The following is a 16,518-nucleotide window of genomic DNA, read 5'->3' as shown; positions in this document are numbered from 1 at the left end:
GAGGAATGGGTGGCTTTTAGCAATGTTGTGAAGGTGGAATCGACAGGGTTTAGTGATGGATTGAATATGTGGGTGGAATGAGAGAGCGAAGTCAAGGATAGTGTTTCTGGGAAAAAGAAGTGCTATCTGCTGTTAAAAGCAGGCCAAGGAAGATCAGGCTAGAGTCCCTTCCATTTGGCAAGAAGGTCACTGGTGTCCTTGGAGAGGGGAGTCTTAGTGAAGTGAATAGAGTGGAAATGAGATCATAGAGGGTTGGGGAAGAGAAAGTGGTTGCCACGGCTATCTATACATTTGAGCAGTTTGGACGGGGATGGGAAGTAGTGGGGAATGGAATGGCGAAACTGCTCTTGCTTCAGTGATGATGATATTTTTGTTTAAGTGCTTACAATGTGCCAAGCAGTATACTAAGCCCTGGGGTAGATGCAAAGTAATCAGGTTGGTCACAGTCCCTGTCCCACATGGGGCTCACAGTCTCAATCCCCATTTTACAGATGAGGTAACTGAGACACAGAGAAGTGAAGTGACTTGCCCAAGGACACACAGCAGACATGTGACAGAGCCGAGATTAGAACTCAAGTCCTCCGACTCCCGGGCCCGGTGGTCTTTTCACTAAACCATGCTGCTTCCCCTCACATCCTCCACATCTCAAATTGTATCCCACCATCACTAGTTATTGTTTTCTGCCTCTGGTCCTTCTCTGCCTATGCTACATTTCCCAGAGGGGTCACAATCATTGGATTTTGATGATCCTGCTTGGGCTCCAGCCATAGCTCCCTCTACCCAATAAGTAACTTATTTTCTCCTCTTAGCAGGGAACATACCTGCAGACTCTGTTGTACTGTACTCTCCTAAGCACTTAGCATAGTGCTCTGTGCATAGTAAACACTCAATAAACATAACTGATTGATTCTGTGTGATCGATTGTACAAGTCAATCAGTCCTATTTATCGAGCACTTACTGTGTGCAGAGCATTGTACGAAGCGGTTGGGAGAGTACACTATAACAGAATCGGTAGACACCTTTCCCACAAGGAGCTTACAGTCCAGAGTCAATTTCTTTGTTCCGATTACCCCATCTGTGAATATTTTGAACATATGTCTTCCCTGTTAGGATGTAACCTTCTTGCAGTCAAGGAACATGTCTTGTGCTTCTGTTGTAATAATCCTAATAACAATGTTATTACGCGCTTACTAGTTGCCAAAACTTGTGCTGTGAGCTCTAAACTGTAAACTCGTTGTCGGCAGGGAATGTATCTGTTTATTGTTATATGGTACTCTCCCAGGCACTTAGTACAGTGCTCTGCACACAGTAAGCACTTAGGAAATACAATTGACTGAAGACTGACCACTTAGCACTGTGATAGATACAAGGTAATCACATTGGACCTAAGCCCTGTCTCACCTGGAGCTCCCAGCCTAAAAGGGAGGGAGGACTGGTGTTTTATCACCATTTTGCAGATGAAGGAACTGAGGCACAGAGAAATGAAGTGACTTTCCCAAGGTCATAGAACAGGCAAGTGGTAAAACGGGCACTAGAGCCCAGGTTTCCTTACTTCCAGTCATGGGCTCTTTTCAGTAGTTTTTTTTTTTTTTTTTAATGGACTTTTGTTAAGCACTCACACTGTTCTGAGCCCTGGGGTGCATACAAGTGAGTTAGGTTGGACACAGTCCTTGTCCCACGTGGGGCTCACATTCTAAGTAGGAGGGAGAACAGGAGAACCGAGACACAGAGAAGTGACTGGCCCAAAGTCAGGCAGCAAGCATTTGGCAGAGGTGGGATTAGCACCCAACATCGTGGCTCTCAGTCTCCTGCTTTGCTCGGAGAGTCTTGGCAAGTCTGGTTTGGTTGTCAGGGCCTGCTAAACCCACCACGTTCTCAGCATGCAGCCCTAACCTTAGCCGGAGACCGGCGGGGGCTAGTCGGCCAGAGGAGCGGGTGCCGGCTGGCCGGAGCCCAGGCCGGAGGCGGGAAGATTTGGAGAAGAGGCCGAGGTATCTGCAGAAGCTGTCCCCGGGAGAGCATCCTCGTGACAGATCCAGCAGAGGGAGTCAGCCTCCCACACAGCTCAGAGTGGGAGCCCCAGCCGGAGGGGAAGGGGAGCTGGGAGGTGCCCGGCCTGTGGGCACTGCACGCTGGGCTCTTGACGGGGACGGGGAGATGTAGGTGAGGAAGACAAAGTGGACGGAGAGCGAGGAGATGCGGAGGAAGGCTGGTGGAAATCACGGTGGAGAGTTCTTCTGAGTGGACGGGGAGGTGGAACGGGCAGCATCTGGGGAGAGAAGGGGCATAGAACAGGGTACGGGGCTGGGAACAACTCCCCTAAGAAGTGGACAGCTCAGCCCTCGGCCTAAGGAAGGTCATCTTCTGTACGACTTCCTCCTCCTCCCCCTCCTCTTCCTCATTCACCTCTCGCCCACCCGATCCACCGTTGTTTCGGCCTGATCCTGGGAATGCGAGAAACCCTTTCATTCCTCCTCCCTTTCCTCACTGGGTCGGAGGCCAAGGAAGGCGGGAATGGGAAGACGAGGGGAGGAGGAGGAGGGGCTCGGAAGCAACCAAATGGCTCCATTCCAGGCTTGGAGACTCCTTGGCCTGTCCTCTCCCTCATGCCACTCCCTGAATGGGTCCCACCTGGCCAAGGTGGGCCGGGGGTCAGGTCTTGGCTCATCCCTTGCCAGAAGCAGTTTATCAAAGTGGCCGGAGCGCACTCGGCAGCTCGGTAACTGCTCAATTATGCTCCCCGAGAAATGCAAATGTGGGCAATTTCCGCCTGTTTGCTTCTGCGGGCTGCAGGCACCTGAGTCTCTTAATTACACTGTTTCAACTTATTAGTTTGGGGGAAGGTGATTTTTTTTTTTTTGGAAAAAAAAACTAGGAGGCGACAGCGGTAGCAGGGTCTGTGATGTGAATATTAATGCCCGGGTGGGAGGTGGGTGGGTAGGCGGCAGGCAGGCCGCGCTGGTGGGCCTATGTCAGGGATTATCAGTCTGGGGGCAGGGGGTAAAGGGGGGCAGGGGGTAGAGAGGGTCAGGTCACCATAGGTCCCACAGGTCAGCCACTGCCTGACAGAGGCCGCCAGGCCCTACCTAAGAGAGATAGAGACCCCATCTGCAGAAGGGCTATCCATGGTCTGAGCTGGATCGAAGCCGGTATGATCAAAAATCCTTCAACAAGGCTTGGCTCTAACAGTGGTTGGCACACAGTAAGCGCTTAACAAATGCCATCATTATTTTAAGAGAGCCCCTGATATAGGTTCCCTGTCCCTCCATGCACTAAGCAGACTCCTTGGAGTGCAGAGTTGGGAGAGGAGTGCAGAGTTGGGAGAGCTAGGGACCTAGCCAAGTTCTTGTCAAAAGCGAACGTGCTCTTCCACATGGGCCCTTTCTGTCATCCCTCTGGTCCTTGTGGGACCCTTCCACTCCCTTCCTCTCCTCTCTCTTCCATCTCCTCTCCCTTCCAGAATTAGGGGAGGAGGAAACTCATGGCCTGGTATATAGGGCATGGACCTGAAGCCAAAGGACCTGGGTTCTAATCCTGGCTCTGCCACTTGACCTTGAACAAGTCACTTCCCTTCTCTGCGCTTCAGTTCCCTCATCTGTAAAAATGGAGATTAAGACTGTGAGCCCTATGTGGGACATGGACTATGTCCAACCTGATTAGCTTGTATCTACCCCAGTGCTTGGTACAGTGACTGGCACATAGTAACAATTACCATAAAAAAATTGGAAAGTGGGGCACTTTGAGAGGTGCATTTCCCCAGGATGTTGGGGGTCCATCTCCCCAGTCAGCATTCTGGGTAGTGTGGGAGTGGGTGGGAGAAAGAGCCTCCTGTTCTGTAGGGTGAAGCTTGTTGGCTCCCGCCCCGAGAGCTCGCCAATTGCAGATTGAGGCCACTCGCTCCCTGAATTGCATCGATATCTTCCGCCGCTGCCGTGGTGCCCCGGGGGCTGGGGATAATGACTCCATCAAGCTGAGATGATGGATCACTGCTGCCAGGCGCGGATGTGTCTGGGGGGCTCCAGACGGTGGGATGGGGAAACTCTGCACTTCTTGTGGACCCGAGGGGGATCCCGACTTTACAGCAGCCACGGGGGCTCTGGGGACGCCAGGTGCCGGGCAAACATTAGGCATCATGTGTGCAACATTGATTATCCGGACTATGTCCCCCAGAAGGCAGGCCAGATGGTAAAGGGGCGACAGAGAGAGCAGGAGGACTGAGTCCTGAGCTGGGGCAAGCACTTCCTGGATTTAAAGGCACATGAGCCAAAGGTACTTCCCCTGCAACAACACTGGTCAACCCCAGATCCTGTTGGTTGCTTGGAAGGGAAGGGGCGGGTGTCACGGTCTCCTGAGAAGGAGACTGATTCACTGGAGTAGATTGTGTCAGGGTAGTTCTGGAGAGGGACTGGTGGCAGGGGGATGGGCAGAATGAGGCGGTGGAAAGGACGGCTGGGGCAGAGCCCATCGGCGACTGGTAGAGTAGCCCAGAGTCGCCCGCCCCAGTTCTGGAGGTGAGACAACTCACCAGCTGTGGGGGAATGTTTGTATGGCTTCAGTCAAATCCATTCAAGAGTCCAAGTGGTTCTCCCCGATCCCACTGTCCTGGACTGTGTGTGTCAGTCAGTTAGTCGTACTTACTGTGTGCAAAGCACTGTACTAAGCTCTTGAGAGAGTACAATATAACAGTCACATTCCCTGCCTGTGTGTGTGTCTGTGGAATTTGTTAAGCATCTACTGTGTACCAAACACTGTACTAAGTGCTGAGGTAGATTCAAGAAGATCAGGTTGGGCACAGTAGTAGTTGCCAGTCTAAATAAGCACTGTGTCAGCACTTGTCCCACATCTTATTTTGTCACTGTACTTTCACATTACTGATCTCACTTTATCTTGTGGCTGTGAGGGCAGGAGCTAACAGGATGGCACCCTGTGGTTCATCCTGGATTTTCTGGATGTCAGGCTGTAAGGCCTGGCAGCTGCTATAGGCAACTCAGGCCCGACAAATGTTGCTCGGGCCTTCCTGAACTGAAATCCTTTCGTGGGACTCAGCTGGTAGGGGTAAGTGAAAAGGGAGGGGTGTGTGTGTATGTGTGAGAGAGAGAGATATGAGAGAATGCTAGAAGAAGATGGTGAAGTCACTCTTCTAGTATTGATGCTCTGCTCACCACAACTGCACTGGTGAGGGACATGTGAGATGAATGGACAATGGCGGGCTCTCAAATGCCTGCTGGTGAGATTCACCTGTAGGTTCATATGAGGCTAAAAAAACTGTCTTGATTGCAGTTGGTACAAACTAAAACTGACCTGAGCTGTTAGACCCATTCCCTGCCCACAAGCCTAAACAAAATGGGGGCAGGTGCTGCTTTAGGGCCTAGTATTTTGGGCCCTGTGTTTATTTTCATATATATGTACAGGAGTGAAGATGACTTCATTCTCATTGCAGGCAATGAAGGAATCCAGGAAGAGAGGACAGCAGCCTTTCAATATTCTCAACACACCCACTACCTTTGAAGATGCTGGCCTTCAACCCAGAGAAAATCGGCCCATCGGCAAAGAAATTGGTACCTGTCCTTATTGAGGAAATCAATGCAGCTGAGATCTACCCGCCTGGAGGTGAGAGCGCTTAAACATTAACTCTTCCTCGACATTGCCGTTGCCTCATGTTAGGATCCTTTTGAAGCTTCTGGCCATATGATATCGTCGGAGGCTTTGTCTTACTGCTTCCTTAAAATGCTTCCTCTTCCTCTTTGCTTTGCTTTTGAAGCAGCGTGGCTCAGTGGAAAGAACCCGGGCTTGGGAGTCAGAGGTCATAGGTTCGAATCCCAGCTCTGCCACTTGTCAGCTGTGTGACCGTGGGCAAGTCACTTCACTTCTCAGTGCCTCAGTTACCTCATCTGTAAAATGGGGATTAAGACTGTGAGCCTCACGTGGGACAACCTGATTACCCTGTATCTACCCCAGCGCTTAGAACAGTGCTGTGCACATAGTAAGCGCTTAACAAATACCAACATCATTATTATTATTATTATTATTATTTCGGTTTCCCGACCCACCTCATCCTTCAGCAGGCATTTGTCCCCCACAGTGCAGTTGCAGTAAGCAGAATATCGATACGGAGAGTGGCTTCGTGCTTGTGATTGTCTCGCCATTTGAGGTGAAGAGAATAACCTGTTAATGACACTGATGAATGCATTCAAGTAGTTGGGTGTGGCAGCTGAGGGGGAGTTAAGCCTTGCTTTCTTAGAGAGAAGGTTGGACACAAATAACAGCCTTCTAGTGGATCTTTGGTTCAGAGCCGGCCGGAAACCACTCTTGCCAGCACTCTGTTTGACACCCTCCCAAGAAATATTTGATTGGATTTTCAGCTTTCTTGGCATCGTTAGGCGGCCTGCTGCCTAGATATCAGAACTCTGTGATGGTGTTTAGCTCTATGTTGCCAAGAGAGAGTTTTGGTTGTAGCTGCAGCTTTGCCTGGTGCAGGTTGATGCGTGACTTTGGTTTTCTTAAGGCTTCTAGTCAATCTGTAATGCTTGGCTGATTTAGCAAAGCAATTTACAGTCATTTGCATATCTTCTTGGGCGTGCGCCTGTAGGGCTCAGTCATCTGCATTTAGGAATTCTTGAATGACTGTGTCTAGGATCTGGGAGGATGTCCAAAGCTGTTGAGGAGCAGAAGTGTATCCTAATCGTGCATCCAAGTCTCCTTGTTACATGGCTGCACAGAAGAAATCGAACAGGTCTACTGCGCAGCCCCGATTTATGTCACTGGTGATGGGCAATGGATTGAACAGGACCCCCACCTCCCCAGGGCGTGGATTGCAGCAGCCTCGGGTGGAGCAGAGTGCCATACGGATCACTGTCAAATGCACACCAAGCTCACACCAACTCTACAGCCACTGCATCCTAAATTACCAAAACAGCTAATACGTCAAGTTCCTGGAGAAATGGGACATCCACCAGGCTATCTGCAGCAGTAACAGCATGGCTTAATGGATAGAGCATGGGCCTGAGAATCAGAAGGGCATGGGTTCTAATCCCCACATGTCTGCCGTGTGACCTTGGGCAAGTTACTTAATTTCTATAGGCCTCAGTTACCTCATCCATAAAGTGGGGATTAAGAGTGTGAGCCCTATTTGGGACAATGACTGTGTCCAACCTGACTACCTTGTATCTACCCCAGCACTTAGAACGGTGCTTGGCACATAGTAAGGGCCTAATAAGTATCATAATTATTATAATAGCATGTTGGAATGGGAGGCTCCCTCCACAATCTCCAACACAAACAAGATTGGCATTTCAGTGATGGCATCTAAGCACTAGGGTAGATACAAGGTAATCAGGTTGGACACAGTCCACGTCCCTCATGGGGCTCAGGGTTGTAATCCCCATTTTACAAATGAGGAGATTGAGGCACAGAGAAGTTAAGTAACTTGCCCAAGGTCACACAGCACAAGTGGTGGAGCCGGGACCAGAACCCTGGTCCTGTACTCTGACTCCCAGACCCATGGTCTATCCACTAGGCCACGCTGCTTTAGGGCCTATTGTTTTAGGGCCCTGTGTATATTAACACATATCTACAGGAATGAATGAAGACACCTTCAACCTCATTATGGGAAAGGAAGGAATCCAGGAAGAGAGGACAGCAGCCTTTCAGTAATCTCAACACACCCCAATACCTTTGTGGTTGCAGGCCTTCAACTCCGAGATCACCCCTTCGTCAAAGAAATCAGTACTGTCCTTACTGAGGAAATCATTGCAGTTGAGATCTAGCAGGCCAAAGGTGACAGAGTGCTTAAACATTAGCTCTTCCTTGACATACGGAATGCTTGAGGAGATGCTGGCACGATCTCGAAGACGCCACCATCGTCACCGTCTTCCAAAACAAAGGTGAAAGAAGATGAGATGGTGACAATTGAGGCATCTCATTACTTCCCCATTGCTGACAAATCCTTGCCAGGGCACTCCCGGATAGGCTGGCGGAGAATCTTGTTGACCAAATGCTCTGGGAGTTCCAGAGGGGCTTGGTTTGCATCGTGGCATGGCAGAACAAGATCTCTGTGGCCCATTGTATATAAGAAAAGTGTTGGAGGCAATAGCAAGTCACTTCACTTCTCTGTAAAATGGGGATCAAGACTGTGAGCCCCTGGTGGGACAGAGACTGCCTCCAACCTGATGTCCTTGTATCTATCCCAGTGCTTGGCACATAATAAGAGCTTAACCCATGCCATTATTATTATTACCAGCACCTCTGGGTTGTTTTTAGAGATTTCCCCAAGACATTTGACACCATCAGGAGGCCTGCTCTCTGGAAATGACTTAGTATATCTGGCTCAGTCAATCAATGGTATATGGTGAGCACTTGCTGTGTATAGTGCACTATACTAAGCACTTGGAAAAGTATCATGCAACGGAGTTTGTAGTCGCGATCCCTGCCCACGAGGAGCTTACAGTCTACAGAGAGAGGCAGACAAAATTGATTAGGTATAGGGGAAATAGTAGAGTATGAGAATAGAAGCGTAAGAAGCAGCTTGGCCTAGTGGATAGGACCTGGGCCTGGGGGCGGACAGAAGGCCCCAGGTTCTGTTCCTGGCTTTGCCACTTGTCTGCTGTGTGACCTTGAGTAAGCCACTCAATTTATCTGTCACCTCAGTTATGTCATCTGTAAAATGGGGATTAAGAGTGTGATCTCCATGTGGGCCATAGACTGTGTCCAACCTGATTATCTTGTATCTGTCCCAGTACTTAATGCAGGGCCTGGCTTATAGTAAGTCCTTAACAAATACCAAAAAAAACACATATAAGGACTATGGGGTTGGGGTGAGTACAAAAATACTAAAGGGGCGCACAGTCAGGTGCATAGTCAAGGCAGAGGGGAAGGAGGATAGAGGAAATCAAGGATATAGGGAAGGCCTTTTGGAGGAGTTGTGATATAAGGAGGGTTTTGAAGGTGGGGAAAGCGGTGGTCTTTTGGATTCAAAGCAGGAGGGAGTTTCAGGCCCAGGGGAGAATTCGGGCAAATGGTCAGCTACGGGGTAGACAAAATCAAAGTGCAGGGAGTAGGTCAAAGGAGCGGAGTGTGTGGGCTGGCTTGTAGTCGGTCAGAACAAGGTTAGGTAGGAGGGAGAGGGCTGTTTGAGTGCCTTATAGACAAGTGTATGGAGCTTCTGTTTGATGCAGTGGTGGATGGGCAACCATTGGAGATTTTGGGGGAGTGGGGACATATGGACTGAAAGTTTTTTCAGAAAAATAATCTGGGCAGCAGAATGAGGTATGGACTGGAGAAGGGAGAGACAGCAGGCTGGGAGGTCAGCAAGGAAATTGATGCAGTAGTCAAGGTGGGAAATGATGAGTACTTGGATCAGTGTGGTTGCAGTTGGATGGAGAGGAGGGAGGCCCAGAAGAGTTTGGTAAGTTCAGTAAGATAACTGAGATGATGTTATGATGACCTGGTTGTCGATGTCAAAACTGGGGTGATTCTGGCAGGGTTGGCAAGGTCCACAGATGGACGACTCCTAGATCTCAGGCTTATCTAAGAAGCAGCATGGTCTAGTGGATAGAGCACAGGCCTGGGAGTCCGAAGGACCTGGGGTCTAATCCTGGCTCCTCCCCTTATCTGCTGTGTGACCTTAGGCAAGTTGCTTCACTTCTTTGAGTCTCAGTTCCCTCATCTCTAAAATAAAGATTGACTGTGAGCCCCGTGTGAGACAGAGACTAAAGCTTGTATCTACCCACGCGTAGAACAGTGCTTGACACATAGTAAGTGCTTAACAAATACCATCATCATCATTTAGAGTACTAAGTTGAATTTGGTATTTGACCACTTGCTAGGCCCTGGGAATTGCTTTTAATCCTCCTACTGAGACGGTGGGGGAAGACTAGTGGGGAGGAGAGACTGAGTATTTGACTCATGTCTGTGAGCTGCTTGGCCTATAAAGACCAATTTTTGAAAAGAACAGTAAGATAGGGGTTCTGAGCGGGGAAGCGGGAGCATATAGGCAGCCAGATCCTGGCTGATTTAATAAACTGCCTGCACTGTACGAACAGTCGGGCATTATTCAAAGCACCAATATTAAAACTCTGAGTGTTAAGTACAAATGAAGTGTGGCTCTGAGCACAGTAAAACCCCTTTTACGTCTTGCTGGTGACTGGCTAGAGGGTCCTTGCCGCCAAAGGTAGGGGAGGGTAAATGAGAAAAGTAAAGCATCACCAGGCGTCTCCTTGTCCCTAGTCGGGGGAGGGCTGTGTGCGGATTCAGGGGTTTGGCATGTGCCCCTTCTGCTCCACTAGCCCTCTCTGAAGGCTTTTCTAGTGTGCTGCACAGCTGGGCAGAGAAGTGCTCAGAGGGAGCTGTGGAAGGAGGGGAGTGGCCCGGGGGGAAGGATGGTTGTCGGGCAAGGGGGGGACCCGGGTTGGGGGGTGGAGGAGATGAAGGAGGGATGGTAGGTGGTAGGGGGAAGATGGGGGTTGCACGATGGCCTCCATATCCTAGCATGGGTCCCTGAACTGCATCTAGCGCAGTCTGTGCTGCCATTCTGTTGCAGCGGGCTCCCCGTGAGCAGCCCGGGGACCCCGGACACCGTGGAACCAACTGGGCTGGCTGCAGCTCTGTTCCCAGCAATCACTGCTAAAAAGGGGGCAGAACTGCCAGGACTTGGGGAACCACCCTGTGAGTGTCAGCAGCAGTCAGCCTACCAAGGTCCCCAGGAAGCCAAAGGAATGGAAGTTGAATTGAGGGTGTCAGGCTTTCCCCATGTTCTTTGGGGTGAGAATTCAGAACATGAGCATCAGAACAAGAGATAGGAGACCAAAAAGGAAGGGAGGAAATTGTGGGAAGAGGTGAATTTTCCCACAGGATATCCAGTTTTGCTGTTTTCATGTTTGCTGGTTTTTATTTGGTTGGGAAACTGCCAACCTAGACGGTTGGGGTAGTGTTGAGCTTCCTGGGGAACGTTACTGGAGAGAGGGTTTGGCTGAGGAATGGTCATGACTTTGCCTAAGAGATAAGTACTGAGGCCTGGCCCTGCTGCCTCCCTCCTGGGCCCTAGCAGGCCCTCTGAGCAGGAGTCCCCTGGAGCTTCATTCCAGCCAGTAAAGCTTGTCTTGGCCTTTGGAACCAGCTCATTTTCAGACCTTCCTCATTACTTGGGCATTTTAAAGTCACGCTCTTGGTGATGTCCTTGTCAAGGGGCATTGGCTTTGGAGACTCCTCCTCTCCCCTGTCAGCCTCTCACCCAAGTCACTTCTGGTTCGGCAGGGTGGATTTGATGGGGATGAGGGTGAAGCAGTGGTGTGGCCCCAAATTCCCAGCCATTTGTATGTGAAGTAATGAAGAGATGTATTGCCCAATCCAGCATTCACCACCTGCGGGTGCTGTGAGGAGAAAAGCCGGGGCTCAAGAAAGAAGCAGTTCTCCAGACAGCCGTGATCAGTAGTCAAGAGCACCTCAAAGGGGGAGAGGGCCCAGGCCCATTACCCCCCCCAGGATGCTGGCTGGGGTTTGTAAATATTATTTCACTCTCTCCCCCCACCACCCCCCAGTCAGATCATATTAATTATTAAATAGAGGCACGGCAGGGTAATGCACTGTAATTAAGTTCAAATTAAATTAGCATCCCCCTGTAATTAGCCCATGGATAATAGCTGGTGACCTCCTTCTCCCCACCCACCAAGTTGCTTCTGAGCAATGTCCAGAATTGTCCCCTCCCTCATCCTCCCTTCTGACCCTATCAAACCGTTAAACCGTCTGTCAGTCCATTCTGGGGGCTGGCAGCACCCCCAGCCCTGACGCTAAAAGGAAAGGACGGGAAGGGTGAGGTAGTGAGGGAGCTTCTGCCATCCACAGGCTTTGCTCCCTGCTGGAGTGATGACATAGGGGTGGGAGCGGACCCTGGAGTGTCCTCTAGACTGTAAGCTCATTGTGGGAAGGGAATGTGTCTGTTTATTGTTGTACTGTACTCTCCCAAGTGCTTAAAACAGTGCTCTGCACAGAGCATTCAATAAATGATTGAATGAATGAATGAGCGGTGTGAAACCCAGAGGTCCCACCTCTGATCTGAGCCTTGGCAGTGTGGGCCTGTCTGCACCCTGGCAGGAAACCCAGCCAGACCCAATCCATCTATGTTATCTTTTGAGTGCTTACTATGTGCAGACCACTGCACTAAAGTGCTTGGGGAGAGTACAGTATGCCAGCTGGTAAACCCATTCCCTGCACATAAGTATAGACCAGATGGGAGCAGGACCTTATTGCCCAGTGTGGAGAGTATGCATCAGGTGGCCCCAATACATATTTGTAATTCTATCCCCCTCTAGATTGTAAGCTCACTGTGGGCAGGGGATGTGTCTGTTATATTGTACTCTTCCAAGTGCTTAGGACAGTGCTCTGCACACGGTGAGTGCCCAGTAAATACCATTGATGGATTGGGTCTGGCTGGGTTTCCTACCACGGTACAGACCAGGCCCACATTGCAAACTAAGAGTCCAGGAAAGGGGGTACGAGAAGTCAGGTCTGGACAAGTGCTTACCTGTCATAGTCCTGTACCCAGGCCAGATCTGTCAGTGAAGACTAGGCCCCAAGATTGCCTGGCTTGAAGCACACACAAGCAGACTAGATCACAACCCTGACCCGTTGTCCCCACAGCCCAACCTAATGCCTGCCCGGTGAACCAGCTTCAATTATGACAAAAAATAAATAGTCATCCAGCTTGTGTTGGCCTGAAAATTAGGTCATTGATCCTAGGAGGGTTCTCCTCACATTTTTTTCCCTGTCTTTCCAAGTCTAGGAATTAGCCTGTCATAGATAAAATAGTCTCGCCGGGTGCCGGAGTTGCTGATTGCCGGCTCTTAGTCACATCAGGGGTTTGTAGCCTTCTTGGGATTTTGAGTGGCAGGAATGGGGGTGGAATTTATCTTGTGAAATAAAGGAGTGGGTGAGGCCCCTGCTGGGTCTTGAGGCCATTTCCTCTAGCCACTAACTGTATGAATAATTATGATATTTGATAGTGTTTACTATGTGCCAGGCACTGTACTAACTGCTGAAATGGATACAAGCAGATCAGGTTGGACATAGTCCCTGTCCCAAGTGGGGCTCACGGTCTCAATCCCCATTTTACAGATGAGGTAGGTAACTGAGGCAACAGAGAAATGAAGTGGCTTGCCCAAGTTCACACAGCAGACAAGTGGCGGAGCTGGGATTAGAACCCATGACCTTCTGACTTCCAGGCCTGTGTGCTCTATCCACTAGGCCATGCTGTTTCTCTGGACGTGAATGTGTCCCTCACCTGCTCCCTGGGGAACACTGCCGGAGCCAAAGACACAAAATGACCACATTGTGAACCTGGCCAGCAGCAGCCAAAAAGAGGCCGGACCCTTACTAAAAGAAAGCCGTGGCCCGGAGTGGAGTCTGTTTCTTCCTGTGAGGAGAGGCAGTAATGACCAAGGTAGGGCAGAAAGCACTGAATCCCGCGAGCCAGGCTTGAGTTCTGTGGGAACTTTGGAGACTACAATGTAACAGACACATTCTCTGCCAACAGTGATCTTACAGTCTAGGGGGCGGAGATGTGCCCTTATCTTACATGCCCATGCCCAGGGAAGCAGCTGGGCCTGGTAAATAGAGCTCGGGCTCGGGAGTCAGAAGGTCCTGGGTTCTAATCCCTGCCCTGCCACTTGTCTGCTGTGTGAACTTGGGCAAGTCACTTTGCTTCTCTGATGCTTCAGTTACCTCATCTATAAAATGGGGATTAAGACCAAGAGCTCCATGAGGGGCAGGGACTGTGTCCAACTTGATTACCTTGTATCTACCCCAGCCCTTAGAACAATGTCTGGCACATAATAAGGGCTTAACAAATGCCACAATAATCATTATGTACTTGTGCCTCTTTCCCTTCATGTCTTGACAGGCTGGCGGGTCACCTGGAGGATCCTGGGAGAGAGCCAAGGCAGATCACTGGCTTCAGAGTGAGGGTGTGGCTGTGTAAGGCCCAAGCCAGCTGGGTTTCCTGCCCAAGAACGGACCCCCGACGGGTCAATGGCAGACTGTCCCATGGAGGAAGACTCAGCTTGGTCCTCATCTCACCAGGCTTCTCCTCCCTGGGTTAGCGAACATTCAGCAGAGGCCCATGACCGACATTTTCGAGGGAAGATGGCAGCAGGACGTTGGGCTCAGTGAAGCCTGCCTAACGGCGTTCCCTGAAGTGGAGGGCCCGGGAGCAGCTCCCATCGGAGGTCAGTTGGGAAAAGGCATGTGTTCGGTGGGTAATTCCTAAGAGGACCCCCTTTCCCTTCTTGTTTGGAATCTTGTTTGTTGCTTCAGAATCCTGACTCTGCTGCTTGTCAGCTGTGTGACTGTGGGCAAGTCACTTAACTTCTCTGTGCCTCAGTTACCTCATCTGTAAAATGGGGATTAACTGTGAGCCTCACGTGGGACAACCTGATTACCCTGTATCTGCCCCAGGGCTTAGAACAGTGCTCTGCACATAGTAAGCGCTTAACAAATACCAACATTGTTTGTGTGTGGGTAGTCTCTGGGATTAAGGAGTCCCATTTCAAAGACTCAGAGATTTTATATACTTGCTGGCCACTCGATGCTGGCTTCATTGTGAACACTATAACAGCCGTGCGTGAGGGGGAAGAGTTTGGTTAAGAATGCCTACAGGCTAATCAATTGGACTGTAAAGTAATTCACAGTAGGATATTGGTTTGAAATTGTGTTAGAAGAGGATCGTGATAAAAATGGGACCACTAGAGCGTTTTGTCTAAAATTTACTGAAGGTCGGACTGCTCAGTTCTCTTCCTAAAGACAGAAAGGGAACCCGGGGAGCCCCTGGGTGAGCAGTGGGCGAGGGGAGGATGTGAATATTGCTTAATTTCCTACTCTGGGAAGGAGAGGTGTTCTGCTGCGATTCTGCTATTTGGCTGGGCGAGGAATGGCTTGATGAGGTGTGTGGCTCTCAGTGGCTCTGGGCCACTTTCATGGGTCATCTTGTCTTGCCCAGCAAAAGCTACTCTGACTCCATGAGTGCCTGGATTTCAGATCTTATTATAATATAGTGTGCCTAAGATAGAGGATCTATTTTCTTTTGTCTCCCTCTGCTTTTCTAACAATCATAATAACAATGATAATAGTGGTATTTGTTAAGTGCACACTATGTGCCAAGCACTATAATAATAATAATTGTGGTATTTGTTAAGTGCATACTATGTGCCAAGCACTGTAATAATAATAATAATAATTGTGGTATTTAAGTACATACTCGGTGTCAAGCACTGTAATAATTGTGGTATTTAAGTAGTACTGTGTGCCAAGCACTGAAATAACAGTAATAATAGTTGTGGTGTTTAAGTAGTCCATACTATATTCCAAGTGCTTTAATAATAATAATAATAATAATAATAATTGTGGTATTTAAGTACTTACTATGTGCCAAGCACTGTAATAATGATAGTAATAATAATAATTGTGGTACTTAGGCAATCATTGTGTACCAAGAACTGTACTAAGCACTGATAGACACAAGATAATCATGGCCCTCATGGGGTTCACAGTCTACGTAGGAGAGAGCAGAGGTATTGAATCCCCAATTCTGTATAAGCGGGAACTGAAGTGACTTACCCAAGGTCACAAAGCAAATGAGTGGTAGAGCCAGGATAGAGAAGAAGTGGGGCTTACTGGATAGAGAATCAGAAGGACCTGGGTTCTAAGCTCCTTCACTTGTCTGTTATGTGAACTTGGGCAAGTCACTTAGCTTCTCTGGGCCTCAGTTACTTCACCTGTAAAGTGGGGATTAGGAGTGTGAGCCCCCTGTGGGCCAGGGACTATGTCCAACCTGATTAACTTATATCTACCTTAGTGCTTAGAACAGTGCTCGGCACATAGTAAGTGCTCAACAAGTACCATACCTATTGGGTTTCAGCCTGAGGCACACCTGAGTTCATTCAGATCCAGTCTGTGGATTCAGGGCTTTTGAGGGAGTGGGGGAAGGGTAAATTCACGCATGTAGCTGGCTTGCTCTGTGCCATGGTGGTCAGCAAGGGGTGGATGGTTTTAAGCCCTGGACACCTTCCTTCCTCCAGACAGCTGGATATTGTGCAGACCTGCCCCGCCCAAGCAGATGGGCCTCAAACCCCAGCTCTGGTAGCCTAAAGCCAGGGGAGACTGGGTGGAAGGAGAGAAAACGGGGAAAGCCTTCTGAATCACTCCCTTCCCAAGCCCTTCCTTCCAGGGCCACTGGCACCATGGTAGGGCCCCTGAACACTGGTCAAGGGGAGGAAAGAGAGGGGAAGACTTTCCCCTCTGGATGTTGGTTGACCGCACTGCCAGGTGGAGGAGTGTTGGTCTAAATGTTCTCATATTCGATTGTAGCGGCTGGAGCTGGGGGTATGCTCTCCAGTAACGTCTCTCTAGGAAACCGCTCTGATGCATAGAACCAGTGCCTCAAGGGATGTGGTGCCGGCGGGCAAATGTTTGTTTCGGAGATGGCTGGAGCCTCGGTGGGAAGAGCAGGAACAAGGAGCAACAGTAGGTAA

At 49.7% G+C, this 16,518-nt stretch overlaps 1 long non-coding RNA gene across 1 annotated transcript in view; it reads left to right on the top strand.

Moving 5' to 3' along the window:
* Positions 1-14,306, top strand: part of LOC114814546 — a 49,406-nt gene extending 35,100 nt beyond the window's left edge. The window contains exons 2-3 of the long non-coding RNA XR_003762332.1: positions 5,442-5,611; positions 13,893-14,306. This is a non-coding gene — a long non-coding RNA (uncharacterized LOC114814546). The remainder of the gene's footprint in view (positions 1-5,441; positions 5,612-13,892) is intronic.
* The last annotated feature ends 2,212 nt before the right edge of the window (positions 14,307-16,518 follow it).

The sequence above is a fragment of the Ornithorhynchus anatinus genome, chromosome 10 (genome assembly GCF_004115215.2).
Source record: "Ornithorhynchus anatinus isolate Pmale09 chromosome 10, mOrnAna1.pri.v4, whole genome shotgun sequence".
NCBI classification, from domain to species: Eukaryota; Metazoa; Chordata; class Mammalia; order Monotremata; family Ornithorhynchidae; genus Ornithorhynchus; species Ornithorhynchus anatinus.
Note: the sequence above shows the minus strand (reverse complement) of the source record. Positions and strands in the feature narration are given on the sequence as shown.